The following is a 27224-nucleotide window of genomic DNA, read 5'->3' as shown; positions in this document are numbered from 1 at the left end:
TCTCATCAGCTTTTTGCAAATTATGATCTGACATTCACACCTACTTGCAGTCGAACAGTTCTGCTCCCGCTTTTGATTATGTTTGGTTGGATATTCGAACCTTTTCTTAACTGCTTTTTACAAACTTTGGTTGGACGTTCACACCTTCTTGTAGCCGAACACATCCACAGCAGCTTTTGATGATGTATGGTTGGGACCTTTTTTTTTACCCATTTTTCAGGAATTATGGGTGGACATTCACACCTTCTTGCAGCTGAACACCTCCTCTCCCACTGATGATCATGTGCGGTTTGATTTTCTAAATTTTTACTCATTTTTTCTAGCAATTATTGATGGACATTCAGACCTTCTTGCAGCTGAACACCTCCGCTCCCGCTTTTGATCATACATTGTCGGGCATTCGCACCTTGTCTTACCAGCTTTTTACAAACTTTAGTCGAACATTCACACCTTCTTGCAGCTGAACACCTCCGCTCCCTGTTTTGATCATGTATGGTTGGACATTCGCACCTTTTCTCACCCGCTTTTTGCAAACTATGGTCAGCAATTCACAGCTTCCTCTCCACCATACTTGTATGGTGGGATATTCACACCCACTTGCATCCGAAGACCTCCGCCCCCACTTTTGTTGATATTTAGTCGGTCATTCGCACCTTACCCGCTTTTGGCAAACTATGGCCTTCTTGCAGCCAAACACCTCTGATCTCGATTTTGATGATGTTAGGTTGGGCATTCAGACCTTGCTTCACCTGCTTTTCACCAAATATAGTCGGACATTCACACCTTCTTGCAGCCGAAAACTTCCGCTCCACCTTTTAGTGTTCTATCACACCTTTTTTTCACAACATTTTATAGATTATGGTTGGAAATTCTCAACCACTCTCATCCGAAGACCTCTCCTCCCGCTTTTGTTAATATATTTGAACTTTAGTCGGACATTCACACCTTCTTGCAGCTGAACCACCTCCGCTCCCTGTTTTGATCATGTATGGTCTGGCAATACTACCTTTTCTTACCCGTTTGTGAGTAATTATGGCTGGACATTCACACCTACTTTCAGCAGAACACCACCTCTCTCGCTTTTGATGATGTATGGACCGGCATTCTTACCTTTTCTAACACATTTTTCAGCAATTATGGTTGGAAATTCACACTTACTCACAGACGAACAACTCCGCTCCCGCATTTGATGGTGTATAGTTGGGCATTCTCACCCTTTCTCATCAGCTTTTTGCAAATTATGATCTGACATTCACACCTACTTGCAGTCGAACAGTTCTGCTCCCGCTTTTGATTATGTTTGGTTGGATATTCGAACCTTTTCTTAACTGCTTTTTACAAACTTTGGTTGGACGTTCACACCTTCTTGTAGCCGAACACATCCACAGCAGCTTTTGATGATGTATGGTTGGGACCTTTTTTTTTACCCATTTTTCAGGAATTATGGGTGGACATTCACACCTTCTTGCAGCTGAACACCTCCTCTCCCACTTATGATCATGTGCGGTTTGATTTTCTAAATTTTTATTCATTTTTTCTAGCAATTATTGATGGACATTCAGACCTTCTTGCAGCTGAACACCTCCGCTCCCGCTTTTGATCACACATTGTCGGGCATTCGCACCTTGTCTTACCAGCTTTTTACAAACTTTAGTCAAACATTCACACCTTCTTGCAGCTGAACACCTCCGCTCCCGCTTTTGATGGTGTATAGTCGGGCTTTCGAGCCTTTTCTTACCCGGTTTTTGGAAATTATGGTTGGACATTCAGACCTTGCAGCCGAACACCTCCGCTCCCTCTTTTGTTCATACATTGTCGGGCATTCGCACCTTTTTGCTTTTGATGATGTATGGTCCGGCATTCTTACCTTTTCTAACACATTTTTCAGCACTTATGGTTGGACATTCACACCTACTCAGAGCCGAACAGCTCCGCTCCCGCATTTGATTGTGTATAGTCGGGCATTCTCACCCTTTCTCATCAGCTTTTTGCAAATTATGATCTGACATTCACACCTGCTTTAGATAATGTATGGTTGGGCATTCGCACCTTTTTTTACCCATTTTTTAGGAATTATGGGTGGATATTCACACCGTCTTGCAGCTAAACCCCTCCTCTCCCGCTTATGATCATGTGCGGTTTGATATTCGAAAATTTTCTTTCATGTTTTAAAGAAATTATTGATGGACATTCAGACCTTCTTGCAGCTGAACCCCTCTGCTCCCGCTTTTGATGGTGTATAGTCGGGCTTTCGAGCCTTTTCTTCCCGGTTTTTACAAATTATGGTTGCACATTCAGACCTTCTTGCAACCTAACACCTCCGCTCCCTCTTTTGATCATACATTGTCGGGCATTTGCACCTTGTCTTACCCGCTTTTTACAAACTTTGGTCGGACATTCACACCTTCTTGCAGCTGAACCACCTCCGCTCCCTGTTTTGATCATGTATGGTCTGGCAATACTACCTTTTCTTACCTGTTTGTGAGTAATTTTGGCTGGACATTCACACCTACTCACAGCTGAACAAATCCGCTCCCGCAATTGTTGGTGTATAGTCGGGCATTCTCACCCTTTCTCATCAGCTTTTTGCAAATTATGATCTGACATTCACACCTACTTGCAGTCGAACAGCTCTGCTCCCGCTTTTGATTTTGTTTGGTTGGATATTCGAACTTTTTCTTAACTGCTTTTTACAAACTTTGGTCGGACGTTCACACCTTCTTGCAGCCAATCACCTCCGCTTCCGCTTTTGATGGTATATATTCGGGAATTCCAACCTTTTCTTATCCGCTTTTTACAAACCATGGTCGGACTTTCACACCTTCTTGTAGCCGAACAACTCCACTCCCGCTATTGATTGTGTACAGTCGGGTAGTTTAACCTTTTCTTACCCGCTTTTTACCAACTATGGTCGGACATTCACACCGTCTTACAGCGGAACACCTCCGCTTCCGCTTTTGATGGTATATATTCGGGAATTCGAACCTTTTCTTACCCGCTTTTTACAAACCATGGTCGGACTTTCACACCTTCTTGTAGCCGAACAACTCCACTCCCGCTATTGATTGTGTACAGTCGGGAAGTTTAACCTTTTCTTACCCGCTTTTTACCAACTATGGTCGGACATTCACACGTCTTACAGCGAAACACATCCGCTTCCGCTTTTGATGGTGTATAGTCGGGCATTCGAACCTTTTCTTACCCGCTTTTTACAAACTATGGTCGGACATTCAAACCTTCTTGTAGCCGAAAACCTCCGCTCCCTCTTTTGATCATACATTGTCGGGCATTCGCACCTTTTCTTACCCGCTTTTTACAAACCATGGTCGGACTGTCACACCTTCTTGTAGTCGAACATATCCGCTCCCGCTATTTATTTTGTACAGTCGGGTTTTTTAACTTTTTCTTTCCCGCTTTTTACCAACTCTGGTCGGACATTCACACCTTCTTACAGCGGAACACGTCCGCTCCCTCTTTTGATGGTGTATGTTCGGGCATTCGAACCTTTTCTTACCCGCTTTTTACAAACTATCCTCGGACATTCAAACTTTCTTGTAGCCGAACACTTCCACTCCTGCTTTTGATGATGTGTGGTAGGGCATTCGAACCTACTTCTTGCCCGCTTTTCATTAATTATGGTTGGACATTCACACCTTGTCGAAGCCAAACACCTCCGCTCCCTGTTTTGATCATGTATGGTTGGACATTCGCACCTTTTCTCACCCGCTTTTTGCAAACTATGGTCAGCAATTCACAGCTTCCTCTCCACCATACTTGTATGGTGGGATATTCACACCCACTTGCATCCGAAGACCTCCGCCCCCACTTTTGTTGATATTTAGTCGGTCATTCGCACCTTACCCGCTTTTAGCAAACTATGGCCTTCTTGCAGCCAAACACCTCTGATCTCGCTTTTGATGATGTAAGGTTGGGCATTCAGACCTTGCTTCACCTGCTTTTCACCAAATATAGTCGGACATTCACACCTTCTTGCAGCCGAACACTTCCGCTCCACCTTTTTGAATGTCAGATCATACTTTGCAAAAAGCTGATGAGAAAGGGTGAGAATGCCCGACTACACACCATCAAATGCGGGAGCGGAGTTGTAAACCTTGGCTGCGACTAGGTATGAATGTCCACCCATAATTAATGAAAAGCGGGAAAGAAGTAGGTTCGATTGCCCAACCACACATCATCAAAAGCTGGAGTGGATGTGTTCGGCTGTAAGAAGGTGTGAATGCCCGACCATAGTTGGTAAAAAGCGGGTAAGAAAAGGTTAAAATATCCGACGGTACACTATCAATAGGGGGGGCGGATGTATTCGGCTACAAGAAGGTCTGAATGTCCGACTAAAGTTTGTAAAAAGCGGGTAAGAAAAGGTGCGAATGCCCGACAATGTATAATCAAAAGAGGGAGCGGAGGTTTTCGGCTACAAGAAGGTTTGAATGTCCGACCATAATTTCTAAAAACCGGGTAAGAAAAGGCTCGAAAGCCCGACTTTACACCATCAAAAGCGGGAGCGGAGGTGTTCAGCTGCAAGAAGGTGTGAATGTTCGACTAAAGTTTATAAAAATCTGGTAAGACAAGGTGCGAATGCCCGACAATGTATGATCAAAAGCGGGAGCGGAGGTGTTCAGCTGCAAGAAGGTCTGAATGTCCATCAATAATTGCTAGAAAAAATTAAAGTAAAAATTTCGAAAATCAAACCGCACATGATCATAAGTGGGAGAGGAGGTGTTCAGCTGCAAGAAGGTGTGAATGTCCACCCATAATTCCTGAAAAATGGGTAAAAAAAAGGTGCTAATGCCCAACCATACATCATCAAAAGCAGCTGTGGATGTGTCCGACCAAATTTTTCAGCAATTATGGTTGGAAATCCACACCTACTCACAGACAAACACCTCCGCTCCCGCATTTGATGGTGTATAGTAGGGCATTCGAACCTTATCTTACCAGCTTTTTACAAACTATGGTCGGACATTCACACCGTCTTACAGTGGAAGACCTCCGCTCCCGCTTTTGATGGTGTATAGTCGGGCATTCAAACCTTTTCTTACCCGTTTTTTACAAACTATGGTCGGACATTCAAACCTTCTTGTAGCCGAAAACCTCCGCTCCCTCTTTTTATTATACATTGTCGGGCATTCGCACCTTTTCTTACCCGCTTTTTACAAACTTTAGTCGGACATTCAGACCTTCTTGTAGCCGAATACATCCGCCCCCCCTATTGATAGTGTACCGTCGGATATTTTAACCTTTTCTTTCCCGCTTTTTATCAACTATGGTTGGGCATTCACACCTTCTTACAGCCGAACACATCCACTCCAGCTTTTGATGATGTGTGGTTGGGCAATCGAACCTACTTCTTGCCCGCTTTTCATTAATTATGGGTGGACATTCATACCTAGTCGCAGCCAAGGTTTACAACTCCGCTCCCGCATTTGATGGTGTGTAGTCGGGCATTCTCACCCTTTCTCATCAGCTTTTTGCAAAGTATGATCTGACATTCAAAAAGGTGGAGCGGAATTGTTCGGCTGCAAGAAGGTGTGAATGTCCGACTATATTTGGTGAAAAGCAGGTGAAGCAAGGTCTGAATGCCCAACCTTACATCATCAAAAGCGAGATCAGAGGTGTTTGGCTGCAAGAAGGCCATAGTTTGCCAAAAGCGGGTAAGGTGCGAATGACCGACTAAATATCAACAAAAGTGGGGGCGGAGGTCTTCGGATGCAAGTGGGTGTGAATATCCCACCATACAAGTATGGTGGAGAGGAAGCTGTGAATTGCTGACCATAGTTTGCAAAAAGCGGGTGAGAAAAGGTGCGAATGTCCAACCATACATGATCAAAACAGGGAGCGGAGGTGTTTGGCTTCGACAAGGTGTGAATGTCCAACCATAATTAATGAAAAGCGGGCAAGAAGTAGGTTCGAATGCCCTACCACACATCATCAAAAGCAGGAGTGGAAGTGTTCGGCTACAAGAAAGTTTGAATGTCCGAGGATAGTTTGTAAAAAGCGGGTAAGAAAAGGTTCGAATGCCCGAACATACACCATCAAAAGAGGGAGCGGACGTGTTCCGCTGTAAGAAGGTGTGAATGTCCGACCAGAGTTGGTAAAAAGCGGGAAAGACAAGGTTAAAAAACCCGACTGTACAAAATAAATAGCGGGAGCGGATATGTTCGGCTACAAGAAGGTGTGACAGTCCGACCATGGTTTGTAAAAAGCGGGTAAGAAAAGGTGCGAATGCCCGACAATGTATGATCAAAAGAGGGAGCGGAGGTTTTCGGCTACAAGAAGGTTTGAATGTCCGACCATAGTTTGTAAAAAGCGGGTAAGAAAAGGTTCGAATGCCCGACTATACACCATCAAAAGCGGAAGCGGAGGTGTTCCGCTGTAAGACGTGTGAATGTCCGACCATAGTTGGTAAAAAGCGGGTAAGAAAAGGTTAAACTACCCGACTGTACACAATCAATAGCGGGAGTGGAGTTGTTCGGCTACAAGAAGGTGTGAAAGTCCGACCATGGTTTGTAAAAAGCGGATAAGAAAAGGTTGGAATTCCCGAATATATACCATCAAAAGCGGAAGCGGAGGTGTTCGGTTGCAAGAAGGTGTGAACGTCCGACCAAAGTTTGTATAAAGCAGTTAACAAAAGGTTCGAATATCCAACCAAACTAAATCAAAAGCGGGAGCAGACTGTTCGACTGCAAGTAGCTGTGAATGTCCAACCATAATTTCTAAAAACCGGGTAAGAAAAGGCTCGAAAGCCCGACTTTACACCATCAAAAGCGGGAGCGGAGGTGTTCAGCTGCAAGAAGGTGTGAATGTTCGACTAAAGTTTATAAAAATCTGGTAAGACAAGGTGCGAATGCCCGACAATGTATGATCAAAAGCGGGAGCGGAGGTGTTCAGCTGCAAGAAGGTCTGAATGTCCATCAATAATTGCTAGAAAAAATTAAAGTAAAAATTTCGAAAATCAAACCGCACATGATCATAAGTGGGAGAGGAGGTGTTCAGCTGCAAGAAGGTGTGAATGTCCACCCATAATTCCTGAAAAATGGGTAAAAAAAAGGTGCTAATGCCCAACCATACATCATCAAAAGCAGCTGTGGATGTGTTCGGCTACAAGCAGGTGTGAACATCCAACCAAAGTTTGTAAAAAGCAGTTAAGAAAAGGTTCGAATATCCAACCAAATATAATCAAAAGCGGGAGCAGAACTGTTCGACTGCAAGTAGGTGTGAATGTCAGATCATAATTTGCAAAAACCTGATGAGAAAGAATGAGAATGCCCGACTATACACCATCAAATGCGGGAGCGGAGTTGTTCGGCTGTGAGTAGGTGTGAATCTCTGACCATAATTGCTGAAAAATGTGTTAGAAATGGTAAGAATGCCGGTCCATACATCATCAAAAGCGAGAGAGGTGGTGTTCGGCTGAAAGTAGGTGTGAATGTCCAGCCATAATTACTCACAAACGGGTAAGAAAAGGTAGTATTGCCAGACCATACATGATCAAAACAGGGAGCGGAGGTGGTTCAGCTGCAAGAAGGTGTGAATGTCCGACTAAAGTTCAAATATATTAACAAAAGCGGAAGGAGAGGTCTTCGGATGAGAGTGGTTGAGAATTTCCAACCATAATCTATAAAATGCGGTGAAAAAAAGGTGTGATAGAACACTAAAAGGTGGAGCGGAAGTGTTCGGCTGCAAGAAGGTGTGAATGTCCGACTATATTTGGTGAAAAGCAGGTGAAGCAAGGTCTGAATGCCCAACCTTACATCATCAAAAGCGAGATCAGAGGTGTTTGGCTGCAAGAAGGCCATAGTTTGCCAAAAGCGGGTAAGGTGCGAATGACCAACTAAATATCAACAAAAGTGGGGGCGGAGGTCTTCGGATGCAAGTGGGTGTGAATATCCCACCATACAAGTATGGTGGAGAGGAAGCTGTGAATTGCTGACCATAGTTTGCAAGAAGCGGTTGAGAAAAGGTGCGAATGTCCAACCATACATGATCAAAACAGGGAGCGGAGGTGTTTGGCTGCGACAAGGTGTGAATGTCCACCCATAATTAATGAAAAGCGGGCAAGAAGTAAGTTCGAATGCCCAACCACACATCATCAAAAGCAGGAGTGGATGTGTTCGGCTACAAGAAGGTTTGAATGTCCGAGCATAGTTTGTAAAAAGCGGGTAAGAAAAGGTTCGAATGCCCGAACATACACCATCAAAAGCGGGAGCGGACGTGTTCCGCTGTAAGAAGGTGTGAATGTCCGACCAGAGATGGTAAGAAGCGGGTAAGAAAAGGTTAAAAAACCCGACTGTACACAATCAATAGCAGGAGCGGATGTGTTCGGCTACAAGAAGGTGTGACAGTCCGACCATGGTTTGTAAAAAGCGGGTAAGAAAAGGTGCGAATGCCCGACAATGTATGATCAAAAGAGGGGGCGGAGGTTTTCGGCTACAAGAAGGTTTGAATGTCCGACCATAGTTTGTAAAAAGCGGGTAAGAAAAGGTTCGAATGCCCGACTATATACCATCAAAAGCGGAAGCGGAGGTGTTTGGTTGCAAGAAGGTGTGAACGTCCGACCAAAGATTGTAAAAAGCAGTTAAGAAAAGCGTCGAATATCCAACCAAACAAAATCAAAAGCGGGAGCAGAGCTGTTCGACTGCAAGTAGGTGTGAATGTCCAGCCATAATTACTCACAAACGGGTAAGAAAAGGTAGTATTGCCAGACCATACATGATCAAAACAGGGAGCGGAGGTGGTTCAGCTGCAACGTGTGAATGTCTGACTATAGTTTGTAAAAAGCGGGTAAGAAAAGGCTCGAAAGCACGACTTTACCCCATCAAAAGCGGGAGCGGAGGTGTTCAGCTGCAAGAAGGTGTGAATGTCCACCCATAATTCCTGAAAAATGGGTAAAAAAAGGTGCGAATGCCCAACCATACATTATTTAAAGCAGGTGTGAATGTCAGATCATAATTTGCAAAAAGCTGATGAAAAAGGGTGAGAATGCCCGACTATACACCATCAAATGCGGGAGCGGAGCTGTTCGGCTCTGAGTAGGTGTGAATGTCCGACCATAAGTGCTGAAAAATGTGTTAGAAAAGGTAGGAATGCCGGACCATACATCATCAAAAGCGAAAAGGTGCGAATGCCCGACAATGGTTTGTAAAAAGCGGGTAAGAAAAGGTTCGAATTCCCGAATATATACCATCAAAAGCGGAAGCGGAGGTGTTCGGCTTCAAGAAGACGTGAACGTCCGAACAAAGTTTGTAAAAAGCAGTTAAGAAAAGGTTTGAATATCCAACCAAACATAATCAAAAGCGAGAGCAGAGCTGTTCGACTGCAAGTAGGTGTGAATGTCAGATCATAATTTGCAAAAAGCTGATGAGAAAGGGTGATAATGCCCGACTATACACCATCAAATGCGGTAGCGGATTTGTTCAGCTGTGAGTAGGTGTGAATGTCCAGCCAAAATTGCTCACAAACGGGTAAGAAAAGGTAGTATCTCCAGAACATACATGATCAAAACAGGGAGCAGAGGTGGTTCAGCTGCAAGAAGGTCTGAATGTCCGACTAAAGTTTGTAAAAAGCGGTTAAGACAAGGTGCGAATGCCCAACAATGTATGATCAAAAGAGGGAGCGGAGGTGTTAGGTTGCAAGAAGGTCTTGAATGTCCAACCATAAATTGTAAAAACCGGGAAGAAAAGGCTTGAAAGCCCGACTATACACCATCAAAAGCGCGAGCAGAGGGGTTCAGCTGCAAGAAGGTCTGAATGTCCATCAATAATTTCTTTAAAACATGAAAGAAAATTTTCGAATATCAAACCGCACATGATCATAAGCGGGAGAGGAGGTGTTCAGCTGCAAGACGGTGTGAATGTCCACCCATAATTCCTGAAAAATGGGTAAAAAAAGGTGCGAATGCCCAACCATACATTATCTAAAGCAGGTGTGAATGTCAGATCATAATTTGCAAAAAGCTGATGAGAAAGGGTGAGAATGCCCGACTATACACCATCAAATGCGGGAGCGGAGCTGTTCGGCTCTGAGTAGGTGTGAATGTCCAACCATAAGTGCTGAAAAATGTGTTAGAAAAGGTAAGAATGCCGGACCATACATCATCAAAAGCGAAAAGGTGCGAATGCCCGACAATGTATGATCAAAAGAGGGAGCGGAGGTTTTCGGCTGCAAGGTCTGAATGTCCAACCATAATTTGTAAAAACCGGGGAAGAAAAGGCTCAAAAGCCCGACTATACACCATCAAAAGCGGAGCGGAGGTGTTCAGCTGCAAGAAGGTCTGAATGTCCACCAATAATTACTGAAAAATGGTTAAGAAAAGGTGCGAATGCCCAACCATACATCATCAAAAGCAGCTGTGGATGTGTTCGGCTACGAGAAGGTGTGAACGTCCAACCAAAGTTTGTAAAAAGCAGTTAAGAAAAGGTTCGAATATCCAACCAAACATAATCAAAAGCGGGAACAGAACTGTTCGACTGCAAGTAGGTGTGAATGTCAGATCATAATTTGCAAAAAGCTGATGAGAAAGGGTGAGAATGCCCAACTGCTGACCATAGTTTGCAAGAAGCGGTTGAGAAAAGGTGCGAATGTCCAACCATACATGATCAAAACAGGGAGCGGAGGTGTTTGGCTGCGACAAGGTGTGAATGTCCACCCATAATTAATGAAAAGTGGGCAAGAAGTAAGTTCGAATGCCCAACCACACATCATCAAAAGCAGGAGTGGATGTGTTCGGCTACAAGAAGGTTTGAATGTCCGAGCATAGTTTGTAAAAAGCGGGTAAGAAAAGGTTCGAATGCCCGAACATACACCATCAAAAGAGGGAGCGGACGTGTTCCGCTGTAAGAAGGTGTGAACGTCCGACCAAAGTTTGTAAAAAGCAGTGAAAAGCGAGAAAAAGCTTTTCTCGAGTTCTGCCCGATTTCGTATATTTCATATTTATCAATGTCGAGATAGATTTAAACAAAACAAAAAAACACATTGTACTTTGCAATATAACAAATAGCAACACTGAAGGATCAGGAATCCGAGAATAAGATTTTGTTTTTAAATTAATTCCTTCACTCAAACTATGTTAAAACTGCGTTGACATTGATAGATATGAAGGACAAAGCAGTTTCGACTTGGTTTGAGTGAAGGAATGAATTTTATAGCAAAATCCGAAATCATGCATAACTCCTCAAAAGGAACGTATTGCTAAACCAAAGGGATGCTTCTTTCTCATTCAGGGTAATATGAGGAACTTTATTCTTGATACATTTTTAGACATAGATAACTATGAAGGACAAAGAAATTTTAACTTGGTTTGAGCAAAGCAATTCATTTTATAGGAAAATCCGAAATCGTGCAGAACTCATGAAAGTAAGCTTTTTCTCGGATTCCTGATCCCCCAGTGTTGCTCTTTCCTATAATGCAAAATACAACCTCGTTCTTTGTTGAAATTGATCTTGATAAATATGAAGGACAAAGCAGTTTCCACTTGGTTTGAGTGAAGGAATTAATTTTATACATAAAATCCCAAATCATGCAGAACGTATGAAAATAAGCTTATTCTCGGACTCCTGATCCTTCAGTGATGCTCTTTCTTCTACTGCAAAATCCAATGTTTCTTCTTTGTTGAAGTCGATCTAGACATTGATAAATATGAAGTTAAAAGCAGTTTTAACATAGTTTGAGTGAAGGAATTCATTTTATAGCAAAATCCCAAATCATGCAGAACGTATGAAAAGAAGCTTATTCTCGGATTCCTGATCCCTCAGTGTCTCTCTTTCAGCTACTGCAATATACCTTGTTGTTCTTTGTTGAAGTCGATCTAGACTGATAAATATGAAGGACAAAGCAGTTTTAACTTGGTTTGAGTGAAGGAATTCATTTTATACATAAAATCCCAAATCATGCAGAACGTATGAAAATAAGCTTATTCTCGGATTCCTGATCCTTCAGTGATGCTCTTTCTTCTACTGCAAAATCCAATGTTTCTTCTTTGTTGAAGTCGATCTAGACATTGATAAATATGAAGGTAAAAGCCGTTTTAACATAGTTTGATTGAAGGAGTGTTTTTTATAAGCCAAATCCCAAATCATGCAGAACTCATGAAAAGCTTTTTCTCGGATTTCTGAACCTTTCTTTCTTCTACTGCAAAATACAACGTTTTTTGTTCAAATCTATCTAGACATTTATAAATACCAGCCGAACATATCTGCTGCCGCTTTTGATAATTTATGGTTGGGCATTCTTACCTTTTCTTACCCGCTTTTTACAAATTATGATCTGACATTCACACCTACTTGCAGTCGAACACCTCTCCCGCTTATGATCATGTGCAGTTTGATATTCGAAAATTTTCTTTCATGTTTTCTAGCAATTATTGATGGACATTCAGACCGTCTTCCAGCGGAGCTAATCCGCTCCCTCTTTTGATGGTGTATGTCCGGGCATTCGAACCTTTCCTTACCCGCTTTTTACAAACTATAGTCGGACATTCAAACCTTCTTGTAGCCGAACACATCCACTCCTGCTTTTGATGATGTATGGTTGGGCATTCGCACCTTTTCTTACCCATTTTTCAGTATTTATGGGTGGACATTCAGACCTTCCTAAAGCCGAACCACCTCCGCTCCCTGTTTTGATCATGTATGGTCTGGCAATACTACCTTTTCTTACCCGTTTGTGAGTAATTATGGCTGGATATTCACACCTTCTTGCAGCCGAACACCACCTCTCCCGCTTTTGATGATGTATGGTCCGGTATTCTTACCTTTTCTAACACGTTTTTCAGCAATTATGGTCGGACATTCACACCTACTCACAGACAAACACCTCCGCTCCCGCATTTGATGGTGTATAGTAGGGCATTCAAACCTTTTCTTACCCGCTTTTTACAAACTATGGTCGGACATTCAAACCTTCTTGTAGCCGAAAACCTCCGCTCCCTCTTTTGATCATACATTGTCGGGCATTCGCACCTTTTCTGACCCGCTTTTTACAAACCATGGTCGGACTTTCACACCTTCTTGTAGCGGAACACGTCCGCTCCCTGTTTTGATGGTGTATTTTTGGGCATTCGAAGCTTTTCTTACCCGCTTTTTACAAACTATGCTCGGACATTCAAACCTTCTTGTAGCCGAACACATCCACTCCTGCTTTTGATGATGTATGGTTGGGCATTGGAACCTACTTGTTGCCCGCTTTTCATTAATTATGGGTGGACATTAAAACCTTGTCGCAGCCAAACACCTCCGCTCCCTGTTTTGATCATGTATGGTTGGACATTCGCACCTTTTATCACCCGCTTTTTGCAAACTATGGTCAGCAATTCATAGCTTCCTCTCCACCATACTTGTATGGTGGGATATTCACACCCACTTGCTTCCGAAGACCTCCGCCCCCACTTTTGTTGATATTTAGTCGGTCATTTGAACCTTACCCGCTTTTGGCAAACTATGGCCTTCTTGCAGCCAAACACCTCTGATCTTGCTTTTGATGATGTAAGGTTGGGCATTCAGACCTTGCTTCACCTGCTTTTCACCAAATATAGTCGGACATTCACACCTTCTTCACACTTCCGCTCCACCTTTTAGTGTTCTATCTCACCTTTTTTTCACCGCATTTTAAAGATTATGGTTGGAAATTCTCAACCACTCTCATCCGAAGACCTCTCCTCCCACTTTTGTTAATATATTTGAACTTTAGTCGGACATTCACACCTTCTTGCAGCTGAACCACCTCCGCTCCCTGTTTTGATCATGTATGGTCTGGCAATACTACCTTTTCTTACCCGTTTGTGAGTAATTATGGCTGGACATTCACACCTACTTTCAGCAGAACACCACCTCTCTCGCTTTTGATGATGTATGGACCGGCATTCTTACCTTTTCTAACACATTTTTCAGCAATTATGGTCGGAGATTCAAAAGTACTCACAGCCGAACAACTCCGCTCCCGCATTTGATGGTGTATAGTTGGGCATTCTCACCCTTTCTCATCAGCTTTTTGCAAATTATGATCTGACATTCACACCTACTTGCAGTCGAACAGTTCTGCTCCCGCTTTTGATTATGTTTGGTTGGATATTCGAACCTTTTCTTAACTGCTTTTTACAAACTTTGGTTGGACGTTCACACCTTCTAGCCGAATACATCCAGAGCTGCTTTGGATGATGTATGGTTGGGCATTCGCACCTTTTTTTTACCCATTTTTCAGGAATTATGGGTGGACATTCACACCTTCTTGCAGCTGAACACCTCCGCTCCCACTTTTGATCATACATTGTCGGGCATTCGCACCTTTTCTTACCAGCTTTTTACAAACTTTAGTCGAACATTCACACCTTCTTGCAGCTGAACACCTCCGCTCCCTGTTTTGATCATGTATGGTCTGGCAATACTAACTATTCTTACCCGTTTGTGAGTAATTATGGCTGGACATTCACACCTACTTGCAGTCGAACAGCTCTGCTCCCGCTTTTGATTTTGTTTGGTTGGATATTCGAACCTTTTCTTAACTGCTTTTTACAAAATTTGGTTGGACGTTCACACCTTCTTGCAGCCGAACACCTCCGCTCCCGCTTTTGATGGTGTATACTCGGGCTTTCGAGCCTTTTCTTACCCGGTTTTTAGAAATTATTGTTGGACAATCAGACCTTGCAGCCGAACACCTCCGCTCCCTCTTTTGATCATACATTGTCAGGCATTCGCACCTTTTCGCTTTTGATGATGTATGGTCCGGCATTCTTACCTTTTCTAACACATTTTTCAGCAATTATGGTCGGATATTCACACCTATTCACAGCCGAACACTTCCGCTCCCGCATTTGATGGGAAAAAGCGGAAGCGGAGGTAAGACGGGGTGAATGTCCGACCATAGTTGGTAAAAAGCGGGTAAGAAAAGGTTAAACTACCCGACTGTACACAATCAATAGCGGGAGTGGAGTTGTTCGGCTACAAGAAGGTGTGAAAGTCCGACCATGGTTTGTAAAAAGCAGTTAAGAAAAGGTTCGAATATCCAACCAAACATAATCAAAAGCGAGAGCAGAGCTGTTCGACTGCAAGTAGGTGTGAATGTCAGATCATAATTTGCAAAAAGCTGATGAGAAAGGGTGATAATGCCCGACTATACACCATCAAATGCGGTAGCGGATTTGTTCAGCTGTGAGTAGGTGTGAATGTCCAGCCAAAATTGCTCACAAACGGGTAAGAAAAGGTAGTATCTCCAGAACATACATGATCAAAACAGGGAGCAGAGGTGGTTCAGCTGCAAGAAGGTCTGAATGTCCGACTAAAGTTTGTAAAAAGCGGTTAAGACAAGGTGCGAATGCCCAACAATGTATGATCAAAAGAGGGAGCGGAGGTGTTAGGTTGCAAGAAGGTCTTGAATGTCCAACCATAAATTGTAAAAAACGGGAAGAAAAGGCTTGAAAGCCCGACTATACACCATCAAAAGCGCGAGCAGAGGGGTTCAGCTGCAAGAAGGTCTGAATGTCCATCAATAATTTCTTTAAAACATGAAAGAAAATTTTCGAATATCAAACCGCACATGATCATAAGCGGGAGAGGAGGTGTTCAGCTGCAAGACGGTGTGAATGTCCACCCATAATTCCTGAAAAATGGGTAAAAAAAGGTGCGAATGCCCAACCATACATTATCTAAAGCAGGTGTGAATGTCAGATCATAATTTGCAAAAAGCTGATGAGAAAGGGTGAGAATGCCCGACTATACACCATCAAATGCGGGAGCGGAGCTGTTCGGCTCTGAGTAGGTGTGAATGTCCGACCATAAGTGCTGAAAAATGTGTTAGAAAAGGTAAGAATGCCGGACCATACATCATCAAAAGCGAAAAGGTGCGAATGCCCGACAATGTATGATCAAAAGAGGGAGCGGAGGTTTTCGGCTGCAAGGTCTGAATGTCCAACCATAATTTGTAAAAACCGGGGAAGAAAAGGCTCAAAAGCCCGACTATACACCATCAAAAGCGGAGCGGAGGTGTTCAGCTGCAAGAAGGTCTGAATGTCCACCAATAATGACTGAAAAATGGTTAAGAAAAGGTGCGAATGCCCAACCATACATCATCAAAAGCAGCTGTGGATGTGTTCGGCTACGAGAAGGTGTGAACGTCCAACCAAAGTTTGTAAAAAGCAGTTAAGAAAAGGTTCGAATATCCAACCAAACATAATCAAAAGCGGGAGCAGAACTGTTCGACTGCAAGTAGGTGTGAATGTCAGATCATAATTTGCAAAAAGCTGATGAGAAAGGGTGAGAATGCCCAACTATACACCATCAAATGCGGGAGCGGAGTTGTTCGGCTCTGAGTAGGTGTGAATGTCCGACCATAAGTGCTGAAAAATGTGTTAGAAAAGGTAAGAATGCCGGACCATACATCATCAAAAGCGAGAGAGGTGGTGTTCTGCTGAAAGTAGGTGTGAATGTCCAGCCATAATTACTCACAAACGGGTAAGAAAAGGTAGTATTGCCAGACCATACATGATCAAAACAGGGAGCGGAGGTGGTTCAGCTGCAAGAAGGTGTGAATGTCCGACTAAAGTTCAAATATATTAACAAAAGCGGAAGGAGAGGTCTTCGGATGAGAGTGGTTGAGAATTTCCAACCATAATCTATAAAATGCGGTGAAAAAAAGGTGTGATAGAACACTAAAAGGTGGAGCGGAAGTGTTCGGCTGCAAGAAGGTGTGAATGTCCGACTATATTTGGTGAAAAGCAGGTGAAGCAAGGTCTGAATGCCCAACCTTACATCATCAAAAGCGAGATCAGAGGTGTTTGGCTGCAAGAAGGCCATAGTTTGCCAAAAGCGGGTAAGGTGCGAATGACCAACTAAATATCAACAAAAGTGGGGGCGGAGGTCTTCGGATGCAAGTGGGTGTGAATATCCCACCATACAAGTATGGTGGAGAGGAAGCTGTGAATTGCTGACCATAGTTTGCAAGAAGCGGTTGAGAAAAGGTGCGAATGTCCAACCATACATGATCAAAACAGGGAGCGGAGGTGTTTGGCTGCGACAAGGTGTGAATGTCCACCCATAATTAATGAAAAGCGGGCAAGAAGTAAGTTCGAATGCCCAACCACACATCATCAAAAGCAGGAGTGGATGTGTTCGGCTACAAGAAGGTTTGAATGTCCGAGCATAGTTTGTAAAAAGCGGGTAAGAAAAGGTTCGAATGCCCGAACATACACCATCAAAAGAGGGAGCGGACGTGTTCCGCTGTAAGAAGGTGTGAATGTCCGACCAGAGATGGTAAGAAGCGGGTAAGAAAAGGTTAAAAAACCCGACTGTACACAATCAATAGCGGGAGCGGATGTGTTCGGCTACAAGAAGGTGTGACAGTCCGACCATGGTTTGTAAAAAGCGGGTAAGAAAAGGTGCGAATGCCCGACAATGTATGATCAAAAGAGGGGGCGGAGGTTTTCGGCTACAAGAAGGTTTGAATGTCCGACCATAGTTTGTAAAAAGCGGGTAAGAAAAGGTTCGAATGCCCGACTATATACCATCAAAAGCGGAAGCGGAGGTGTTTGGTTGCAAGAAGGTGTGAACGTCCGACCAAAGATTGTAAAAAGCAGTTAAGAAAAGCGTCGAATATCCAACCAAACAAAATCAAAAGCGGGAGCAGAGCTGTTCGACTGCAAGTAGGTGTGAATGTCCAGCCATAATTACTCACAAACGGGTAAGAAAAGGTAGTATTGCCAGACCATACATGATCAAAACAGGGAGCGGAGGTGGTTCAGCTGCAACGTGTGAATGTCTGACTATAGTTTGTAAAAAGCGGGTAAGACAAGGTGCGAATGCCCGACAATGTATGATCAAAAGAGGGAGCAGAGGTGTTCGGCTGCAAGGTCTGAATATCCAACCATAATTTCTAAAAACCGGGTAAGAAAAGGCTCGAAAGCACGACTTTACCCCATCAAAAGCGGGAGCGGAGGTGTTCAGCTGCAAGAAGGTGTGAATGTTCGACTAAAGTTTGTAAAAAGCTGGTAAAACAAGGTGCGAATGCCCGACAATGTATGATCAAAAGCGGGAGAGGTGGTGTTCGGCTGCAAGAAGGTGTGAAAGTCCGACCATGGTTTGTAAAAAGCGGGTAAGAAAAGGTTTGAATTGCCCGAATAGACACCATCAAAAGTGGAAGCGGATGTGTTCTGCTGCAAGAAGGTGTGAACGTCCGACCAAAGTTTGTAAAAAGCAGTGAAAAGCGAGAAAAAGCTTTTCGTGAGTTCTGCCCGATTTCGTATATTTCATATTTATCAATGTCGAGATAGATTTAAACAAAACAAAAAAACACATTGTACTTTGCAATATAACAAATAGCAACACTGAAGGATCAGGAATCCGAGAATAAGATTTTGTTTTTAAATGAATTCCTTCACTCAAACTATGTTAAAACTGCGTTGACATTGATAGATATGAAGGACAAAGCAGTTTCCACTTGGTTTGAGTGAAGGAATGAATTTTATAGCAAAACCCGAAATCATGCATAACTCCTCAAAAGGAACGTATTGCTAAACCAAAGGGATGCTTCTTTCTCATTCAGGGTAATATGAGGAACTTTATTCTTGATACATTTTTAGACATAGATAACTATGAAGGACAAAGAAATTTTAACTTGGTTTGAGCAAAGCAATTAATTTTATAGGAAAATCCGAAATCGTGCAGAACTCATGAAAGTAAGCTTTTTCTCGGATTCCTGATCCCCCAGTGTTGCTCTTTCCTATAATGCAAAATACAACCTCGTTCTTTGTTGAAATTGATCTTGATAAATATGAAGGACAAAGCAGTTTCCACTTGGTTTGAGTGAAGGAATTAATTTTATACATAAAATCCGAAATCATGCAGAACGTATGAAAATAAGCTTATTCTCGGATTCCTGATCCTTCAGTGATGCTCTTTCTTCTACTGCAAAATCCAATGTTTCTTCTTTGTTGAAGTCGATCTAGACATTGATAAATATGAAGTTAAAAGCAGTTTTAACATAGTTTGAGTGAAGGAATTCATTTTATAGCAAAATCCCAAATCATGCAGAACGTATGAAAAGAAGCTTATTCTCGGATTCCTGATCCCTCAGTGTCTCTCTTTCTTCTACTGCAATATACAATGTTGTTCTTTGTTGAAGTCGATCTAGACATTGATAAATATGAAGGACAAAGCAGTTTTAACTTGGTTTGAGTGAAGGAATTAATTTTATACATAAAATCCCAAATCATGCAGAACGTATGAAAATAAGCTTATTCTCGGATTCCTGATCCTTCAGTGATGCTCTTTCTTCTACTGCAAAATCCAATGTTTCTTCTTTGTTGAAGTCGATCTAGACATTGATAAATATGAAGGTAAAAGCCGTTTTAACATAGTTTGATTGAAGGAGTGTTTTTTATAAGCAAAATCCCAAATCATGCAGAACTCATGAAAAGCTTTTTCTCGGATTTCTGAACCTTTCTTTCTTTTACTGCAAAATACAACGTTGTTTTTTGTTCAAATCTATCTAGACATTTATAAATACCAGCCGAACATATCTGCTGCCGCTTTTGATAATTTATGGTTGGGCATTCTTACCTTTTCTTACCCGCTTTTTACAAATTATGATCTGACATTCACACCTACTTGCAGTCGAACACCTCTCCCGCTTATGATCATGTGCAGTTTGATATTCGAAAATTTTCTTTCATGTTTTCTAGCAATTTTTGATGGACATTCAGACCGTCTTCCAGCGGAGCTAATCCGCTCCCTCTTTTGATGGTGTATGTCCGGGCATTCGAACCTTTCCTTACCCGCTTTTTACAAACTATAGTCGGACATTCAAACCTTCTTGTAGCCGAACACATCCACTCCTGCTTTTGATGATGTATGGTTGGGCATTCGCACCTTTTCTTACCCATTTTTCAGTATTTATGGGTGGACATTCAGACCTTCCTACAGCCGAACCACCTCCGCTCCCTGTTTTGATCATGTATGGTCTGGCAATACTACCTTTTCTTACCCGTTTGTGAGTAATTATGGCTGGACATTCACACCTACTTTCAGCAGAACACCACCTCTCTCGCTTTTGATGATGTATGGACCGGCATTCTTACCTTTTCTAACACGTTTTTCAGCAATTATGGTCGGACATTCACACCTACTCAAAGACAAACACCTCCGCTCCCGCATTTGATGGTGTATAGTAAGGCATTCAAACCTTTTCTTACCCGCTTTTTACAAACTATGGTCGGACATTCAAACCTTCTTGTAGCCGAAAACCTCCTCTCCCTCTTTTGATCATACATTGTCGGGCATTCGCACCTTTTCTTACCCGCTTTTTACAAACCATGGGTGGACTTTCACACCTTCTTGTAGCGGAACATTTCCGCTCCCTGTTTTGATGGTGTATTTTTGGGCATTCGAAGCTTTTCTTACCCGCTTTTTACAAACTATGCTCGGACATTCAAACCTTCTTGTAGCCGAACACATCCACTCCTGCTTTTGATGATGTATGGTTGGGCATTGGAACCTACTTGTTGCCCGCTTTTCATTAATTATGGGTGGACATTAAAACCTTGTCGCAGCCAAACACCTCCGCTCCCTGTTTTGATCATGTATGGTTGGACATTCGCACCTTTTATCACCCGCTTTTTGCAAACTATGGTCAGCAATTCATAGCTTCCTCTCCACCATACTTGTATGGTGGGATATTCACACCCACTTGCATCCGAAGACCTCCGCCCCCACTTTTGTTGATATTTAGTCGGTCATTTGAACCTTACCCGCTTTTGGCAAACTATGGCCTTCTTGCAGCCAAACACCTCTGATCTTGCTTTTGATGATGTAAGGTTGGGCATTCAGACCTTGCTTCACCTGCTTTTCACCAAATATAGTCGGACATTCACACCTTCTTCACACTTCCGCTCCACCTTTTAGTGTTCTATCTCACCTTTTTTTCACCGCATTTTAAAGATTATGGTTGGAAATTCTCAACCACTCTCATCCGAAGTCCTCTCCTCCCACTTTTGTTAACATATTTGAACTTTAGTCGGACATTCACACCTTCTTGCAGCGGAACCACCTCCGCTCCCTGTTTTGATCATGTATGGTCTGGCAATACTACCTTTTCTTACCCGTTTGTGAGTAATTATGGCTGGACATTCACACCTACTTTCAGTAGAACACCACCTCTCTCGCTTTTGATGATGTATGGACCGGCATTCTTACCTTTTCTAACACATTTTTCAGCAATTATGGTCGGAGATTCAAAACTACTCACAGCCGAACAACTCCGCTCCCGCATTTGATGGTGTATAGTTGGGCATTCTCACCCTTTCTCATCAGCTTTTTGCAAATTATGATCTGACATTCACACCTACTTGCAGTCGAACAGTTCTGCTCCCGCTTTTGATTATGTTTGGTTGGATATCCGAACCTTTTCTTAACTGCTTTTTACAAACTTTGGTTGGACGTTCACACCTTCTTGTAGCCGAATACATCCAGAGCTGCTTTTGATGATGTATGGTTGGGCATTCGCACCTTTTTTTTACCCATTTTTCAGGAATTATGGGTGGACATTCACACCTTCTTGCAACTGAACACCTCCTCTCCCACTTATGATCATGTGCGGTTTGATTTTCGAAATTTTTACTTACATGTTTTCTAGCAATTATTGATGGACATTCAGACCTTCTCACAGCTGAACACCTCCGCTCCCACTTTTGATCATACATTGTCGGGCATTCGCACCTTGTCTTACCCGCTTTTTACAAACTTTAGTCGAACATTCACACCTTCTTGCAGCTGAACACCTCCGCTCCCTGTTTTGATCATGTATGATCTGGCAATACTAACTATTCTTACCCGTTTGTGAGTAATTATGGCTGGACATTCACACCTACTTGCAGTCGAACAGCTCTGCTCCCGCTTTTGATTTTGTTTGGTTGGATATTCGAACCTTTTCTTAACTGCTTTTTACAAAATTTGGTTGGACGTTCACACCTTCTTGCAGCCGAACACCTCCGCTCCCGCTTTTGATGGTGTATACTCGGGCTTTCGAGCCTTTTCTTACCCGGTTTTTAGAAATTATTGTTGGACAATCAGACCTTGCAGCCGAACACCTCCGCTCCCTCTTTTGATCATACATTGTCGGGCATTCGCACCTTTTCGCTTTTGATGATGTATGGTCCGGCATTCTTACCTTTTCTAACACATTTTTCAGCAATTATGGTCGGATATTCACACCTATTCACAGCCGAACACTTCCGCTCCCGCATTTGATGGGAAAAAGCGGAAGCGGAGGTGTTCCGCTGTAAGACGGGGTGAATGTCCGACCATAGTTGGTAAAAAGCGGGTAAGAAAAGGTTAAACTACCCGACTGTACACAATCAATAGCGGGAGTGGAGTTGTTCGGCTACAAGAAGGTGTGAAAGTCCGACCATGGTTTGTAAAAAGCGGGTAAGAAAAGTTTCGAATTCCCGACTATATACCATCAAAAGCGGAAGCGGAGGTGTTCGGCTGCAAGAAGGTGTGAACGTCCGACCAAAGTTTGTAAAAAGCAGTTAAGAAAAGGTTCGAATATCCAACCAAACATAATCAAAAGCGGGAGCAGAACTGTTCAACTGCAAGTAGGTGTGAATGTCAGATCATAATTTGCAAAAAGCTGATGAGAAAGGGTGAGAATGCCCAACTATACACCATCAAATGCGGGAGCGGAGTTGTTCGTCTGTGAGTAGGTGTGAATTTCCAACCATAATTGCTGAAAAATGTGTTAGAAAAGGTAAGAATGCCGGACCATACATCATCAAAAGCGAGAGAGGTGGTGTTCTGCTGAAAGTAGGTGTGAATGTCCAGCCATAATTACTCACAAACGGGTAAGAAAAGGTAGTATTGCCAGACCATACATGATCAAAACAGGGAGCGGAGGTGGTTCAGCTGCAAGAAGGTGTGAATGTCCGACTAAAGTTCAAATATATTAACAAAAGCGGAAGGAGAGGTCTTCGGATGAGAGTGGTTGAGAATTTCCAACCATAATCTATAAAATGCGGTGAAAAAAAGGTGTGATAGAACACTAAAAGGTGGAGCGGAAGTGTTCGGCTGCAAGAAGGTGTGAATGTCCGACTATATTTGGTGAAAAGCAGGTGAAGCAAGGTCTGAATGCCCAACCTTACATCATCAAAAGCGAGATCAGAGGTGTTTGGCTGCAAGAAGGCCATAGTTTGCCAAAAGCGGGTAAGGTGCGAATGACCAACTAAATATCAACAAAAGTGGGGGCGGAGGTCTTCGGATGCAAGTGGGTGTGAATATCCCACCATACAAGTATGGTGGAGAGGAAGCTGTGAATTGCTGACCATAGTTTGCAAGAAGCGGTTGAGAAAAGGTGCGAATGTCCAACCATACATGATCAAAACATGGAGCGGGGGTGTTTGGCTGCGACAAGGTGTGAATGTCCACCCATAATTAATGAAAAGCGGGCAAGAAGTAAGTTCGAATGCCCAACCACACATCATCAAAAGCAGGAGTGGATGTGTTCGGCTACAAGAAGGTTTGAATGTCCGAGCATAGTTTGTAAAAAGCGGGTAAGAAAAGGTTCGAATGCCCGACTATATACCATCAAAAGCGGAAGCGGAGGTGTTTGGTTGCAAGAAGGTGTGAACGTCCGACCAAAGATTGTAAAAAGCAGTTAAGAAAAGCGTCGAATATCCAACCAAACAAAATCAAAAGCGGGAGCAGAGCTGTTCGACTGCAAGTAGGTGTGAATGTCCAGCCATAATTACTCACAAACGGGTAAGAAAAGGTAGTATTGCCAGACCATACATGATCAAAACAGGGAGCGGAGGTGGTTCAGCTGCAACGTGTGAATGTCTGACTATAGTTTGTAAAAAGCGGGTAAGACAAGGTGCGAATGTCCGACAATGTATGATCAAAAGAGGGAGCAGAGGTGTTCGGCTGCAAGGTCTGAATATCCAACCATAATTTCTAAAAACCGGGTAAGAAAAGGCTCGAAAGCACGACTTTACCCCATCAAAAGCGGGAGCGGAGGTGTTCAGCTGCAAGAAGGTGTGAATGTTCGACTAAAGTTTGTAAAAAGCTGGTAAAACAAGGTGCGAATGCCCGACAATGTATGATCAAAAGCGGGAGAGGTGGTGTTCGGCTGCAAGAAGGTGTGAAAGTCCGACCATGGTTTGTAAAAAGCGGGTAAGAAAAGGTTTGAATTGCCCGAATAGACACCATCAAAAGTGGAAGCGGATGTGTTCTGCTGCAAGAAGGTGTGAACGTCCGACCAAAGTTTGTAAAAAGCAGTGAAAAGCGAGAAAAAGCTTTTCGTGAGTTCTGCCCGATTTCGTATATTTCATATTTATCAATGTCGAGATAGATTTAAACAAAACAAAAAAACACATTGTACTTTGCAATATAACAAATAGCAACACTGAAGGATCAGGAATCCGAGAATAAGATTTTGTTTTTAAATGAATTCCTTCACTCAAACTATGTTAAAACTGCGTTGACATTGATAGATATGAAGGACAAAGCAGTTTCCACTTGGTTTGAGTGAAGGAATGAATTTTATAGCAAAACCCGAAATCATGCATAACTCCTCAAAAGGAACGTATTGCTAAACCAAAGGGATGCTTCTTTCTCATTCAGGGTAATATGAGGAACTTTATTCTTGATACATTTTTAGACATAGATAACTATGAAGGACAAAGAAATTTTAACTTGGTTTGAGCAAAGCAATTAATTTTATAGGAAAATCCGAAATCGTGCAGAACTCATGAAAGTAAGCTTTTTCTCGGATTCCTGATCCCCCAGTGTTGCTCTTTCCTATAATGCAAAATACAACCTCGTTCTTTGTTGAAATTGATCTTGATAAATATGAAGGACAAAGCAGTTTCCACTTGGTTTGAGTGAAGGAATTAATTTTATACATAAAATCCGAAATCATGCAGAACGTATGAAAATAAGCTTATTCTCGGATTCCTGATCCTTCAGTGATGCTCTTTCTTCTACTGCAAAATCCAATGTTTCTTCTTTGTTGAAGTCGATCTAGACATTGATAAATATGAAGTTAAAAGCAGTTTTAACATAGTTTGAGTGAAGGAATTCATTTTATAGCAAAATCCCCAATCATGCAGAACGTATGAAAAGAAGCTTATTCTCGGATTCCTGATCCCTCAGTGTCTCTCTTTCTTCTACTGCAATATACAATGTTGTTCTTTGTTGAAGTCGATCTAGACATTGATAAATATGAAGGTAAAAGCCGTTTTAACATAGTTTGATTGAAGGAGTGTTTTTTATAAGCCAAATCCCAAATCATGCAGAACTCATGAAAAGCTTTTTCTCGGATTTCTGAACCTTTCTTTCTTTTACTGCAAAATACAACGTTGTTTTTTGTTCAAATCTATCTAGACATTTATAAATACCAGCCGAACATATCTGCTGCCGCTTTTGATAATTTATGGTTGGGCATTCTTACCTTTTCTTACCCGCTTTTTACAAATTATGATCTGACATTCACACCTACTTGCAGTCGAACACCTCTCCCGCTTATGATCATGTGCAGTTTGATATTCGAAAATTTTCTTTCATGTTTTCTAGCAATTATTGATGGACATTCAGACCGTCTTCCAGCGGAGCTAATCCGCTCCCTCTTTTGATGGTGTATGTCCGGGCATTCGAACCTTTCCTTACCCGCTTTTTACAAACTATAGTCGGACATTCAAACCTTCTTGTAGCCGAACACATCCACTCCTGCTTTTGATGATGTATGGTTGGGCATTCGCACCTTTTCTTACCCATTTTTCAGTATTTATGGGTGGACATTCAGACCTTCCTACAGCCGAACCACCTCCGCTCCCTGTTTTGATCATGTATGGTCTGGCAATACTACCTTTTCTTACCCGTTTGTGAGTAATTATGGCTGGACATTCACACCTACTTTCAGCAGAACACCACCTCTCTCGCTTTTGATGATGTATGGACCGGCATTCTTACCTTTTCTAACACGTTTTTCAGCAATTATGGTCGGACATTCACACCTACTCAAAGACAAACACCTCCGCTCCCGCATTTGATGGTGTATAGTAAGGCATTCAAACCTTTTCTTACGCGCTTTTTACAAACTATGGTCGGACATTCAAACCTTCTTGTAGCCGAAAACCTCCGCTCCCTCTTTTGATCATACATTGTCGGGCATTCGCACCTTTTCTTACCCGCTTTTTACAAACCATGGTCGGACTTTCACACCTTCTTGTAGCGGAACATTTCCGCTCCCTGTTTTGATGGTGTATTTTTGGGCATTCGAAGCTTTTCTTACCCGCTTTTTACAAACTATGCTCGGACATTCACACCTTCTTGTAGCCGAACACATCCACTCCTGCTTTTGATGATGTATGGTTGGGCATTGGAACCTACTTGTTGCCCGCTTTTCATTAATTATGGGTGGACATTAAAACCTTGTCGCAGCCAAACACCTCCGCTCCCTGTTTTGATCATGTATGGTTGGACATTCGCACCTTTTATCACCCGCTTTTTGCAAACTATGGTCAGCAATTCATAGCTTCCTCTCCACCATACTTGTATGGTGGGATATTCACACCCACTTGCATCCGAAGACCTCCGCCCCCACTTTTGTTGATATTTAGTCGGTCATTTGAACCTTACCCGCTTTTGGCAAACTATGGCCTTCTTGCAGCCAAACACCTCTGATCTTGCTTTTGATGATGTAAGGTTGGGCATTCAGACCTTGCTTCACCTGCTTTTCACCAAATATAGTCGGACATTCACACCTTCTTCACACTTCCGCTCCACCTTTTAGTGTTCTATCTCACCTTTTTTTCACCGCATTTTAAAGATTATGGTTGGAAATTCTCAACCACTCTCATCCGAAGTCCTCTCCTCCCACTTTTGTTAACATATTTGAACTTTAGTCGGACATTCACACCTTCTTGCAGCGGAACCACCTCCGCTCCCTGTTTTGATCATGTATGGTCTGGCAATACTACCTTTTCTTACCCGTTTGTGAGTAATTATGGCTGGACATTCACACCTACTTTCAGCAGAACACCACCTCTCTCGCTTTTGATGATGTATGGACCGGCATTCTTACCTTTTCTAACACATTTTTCAGCAATTATGGTCGGAGATTCAAAACTACTCACAGCCGAACAACTCCGCTCCCGCATTTGATGGTGTATAGTTGGGCATTCTCACCCTTTCTCATCAGCTTTTTGCAAATTATGATCTGACATTCACACCTAC

Source organism: Leuresthes tenuis, unplaced genomic scaffold (genome assembly GCF_036924035.1).
Source record: "Leuresthes tenuis unplaced genomic scaffold, fLeuTen1.0.hap1 SCAF_5, whole genome shotgun sequence".
NCBI classification, from domain to species: domain Eukaryota; kingdom Metazoa; phylum Chordata; class Actinopteri; order Atheriniformes; family Atherinopsidae; genus Leuresthes; species Leuresthes tenuis.
The sequence above is the reverse complement of the archived record's forward strand: the minus strand, read 5'-3'. Positions refer to the sequence as shown.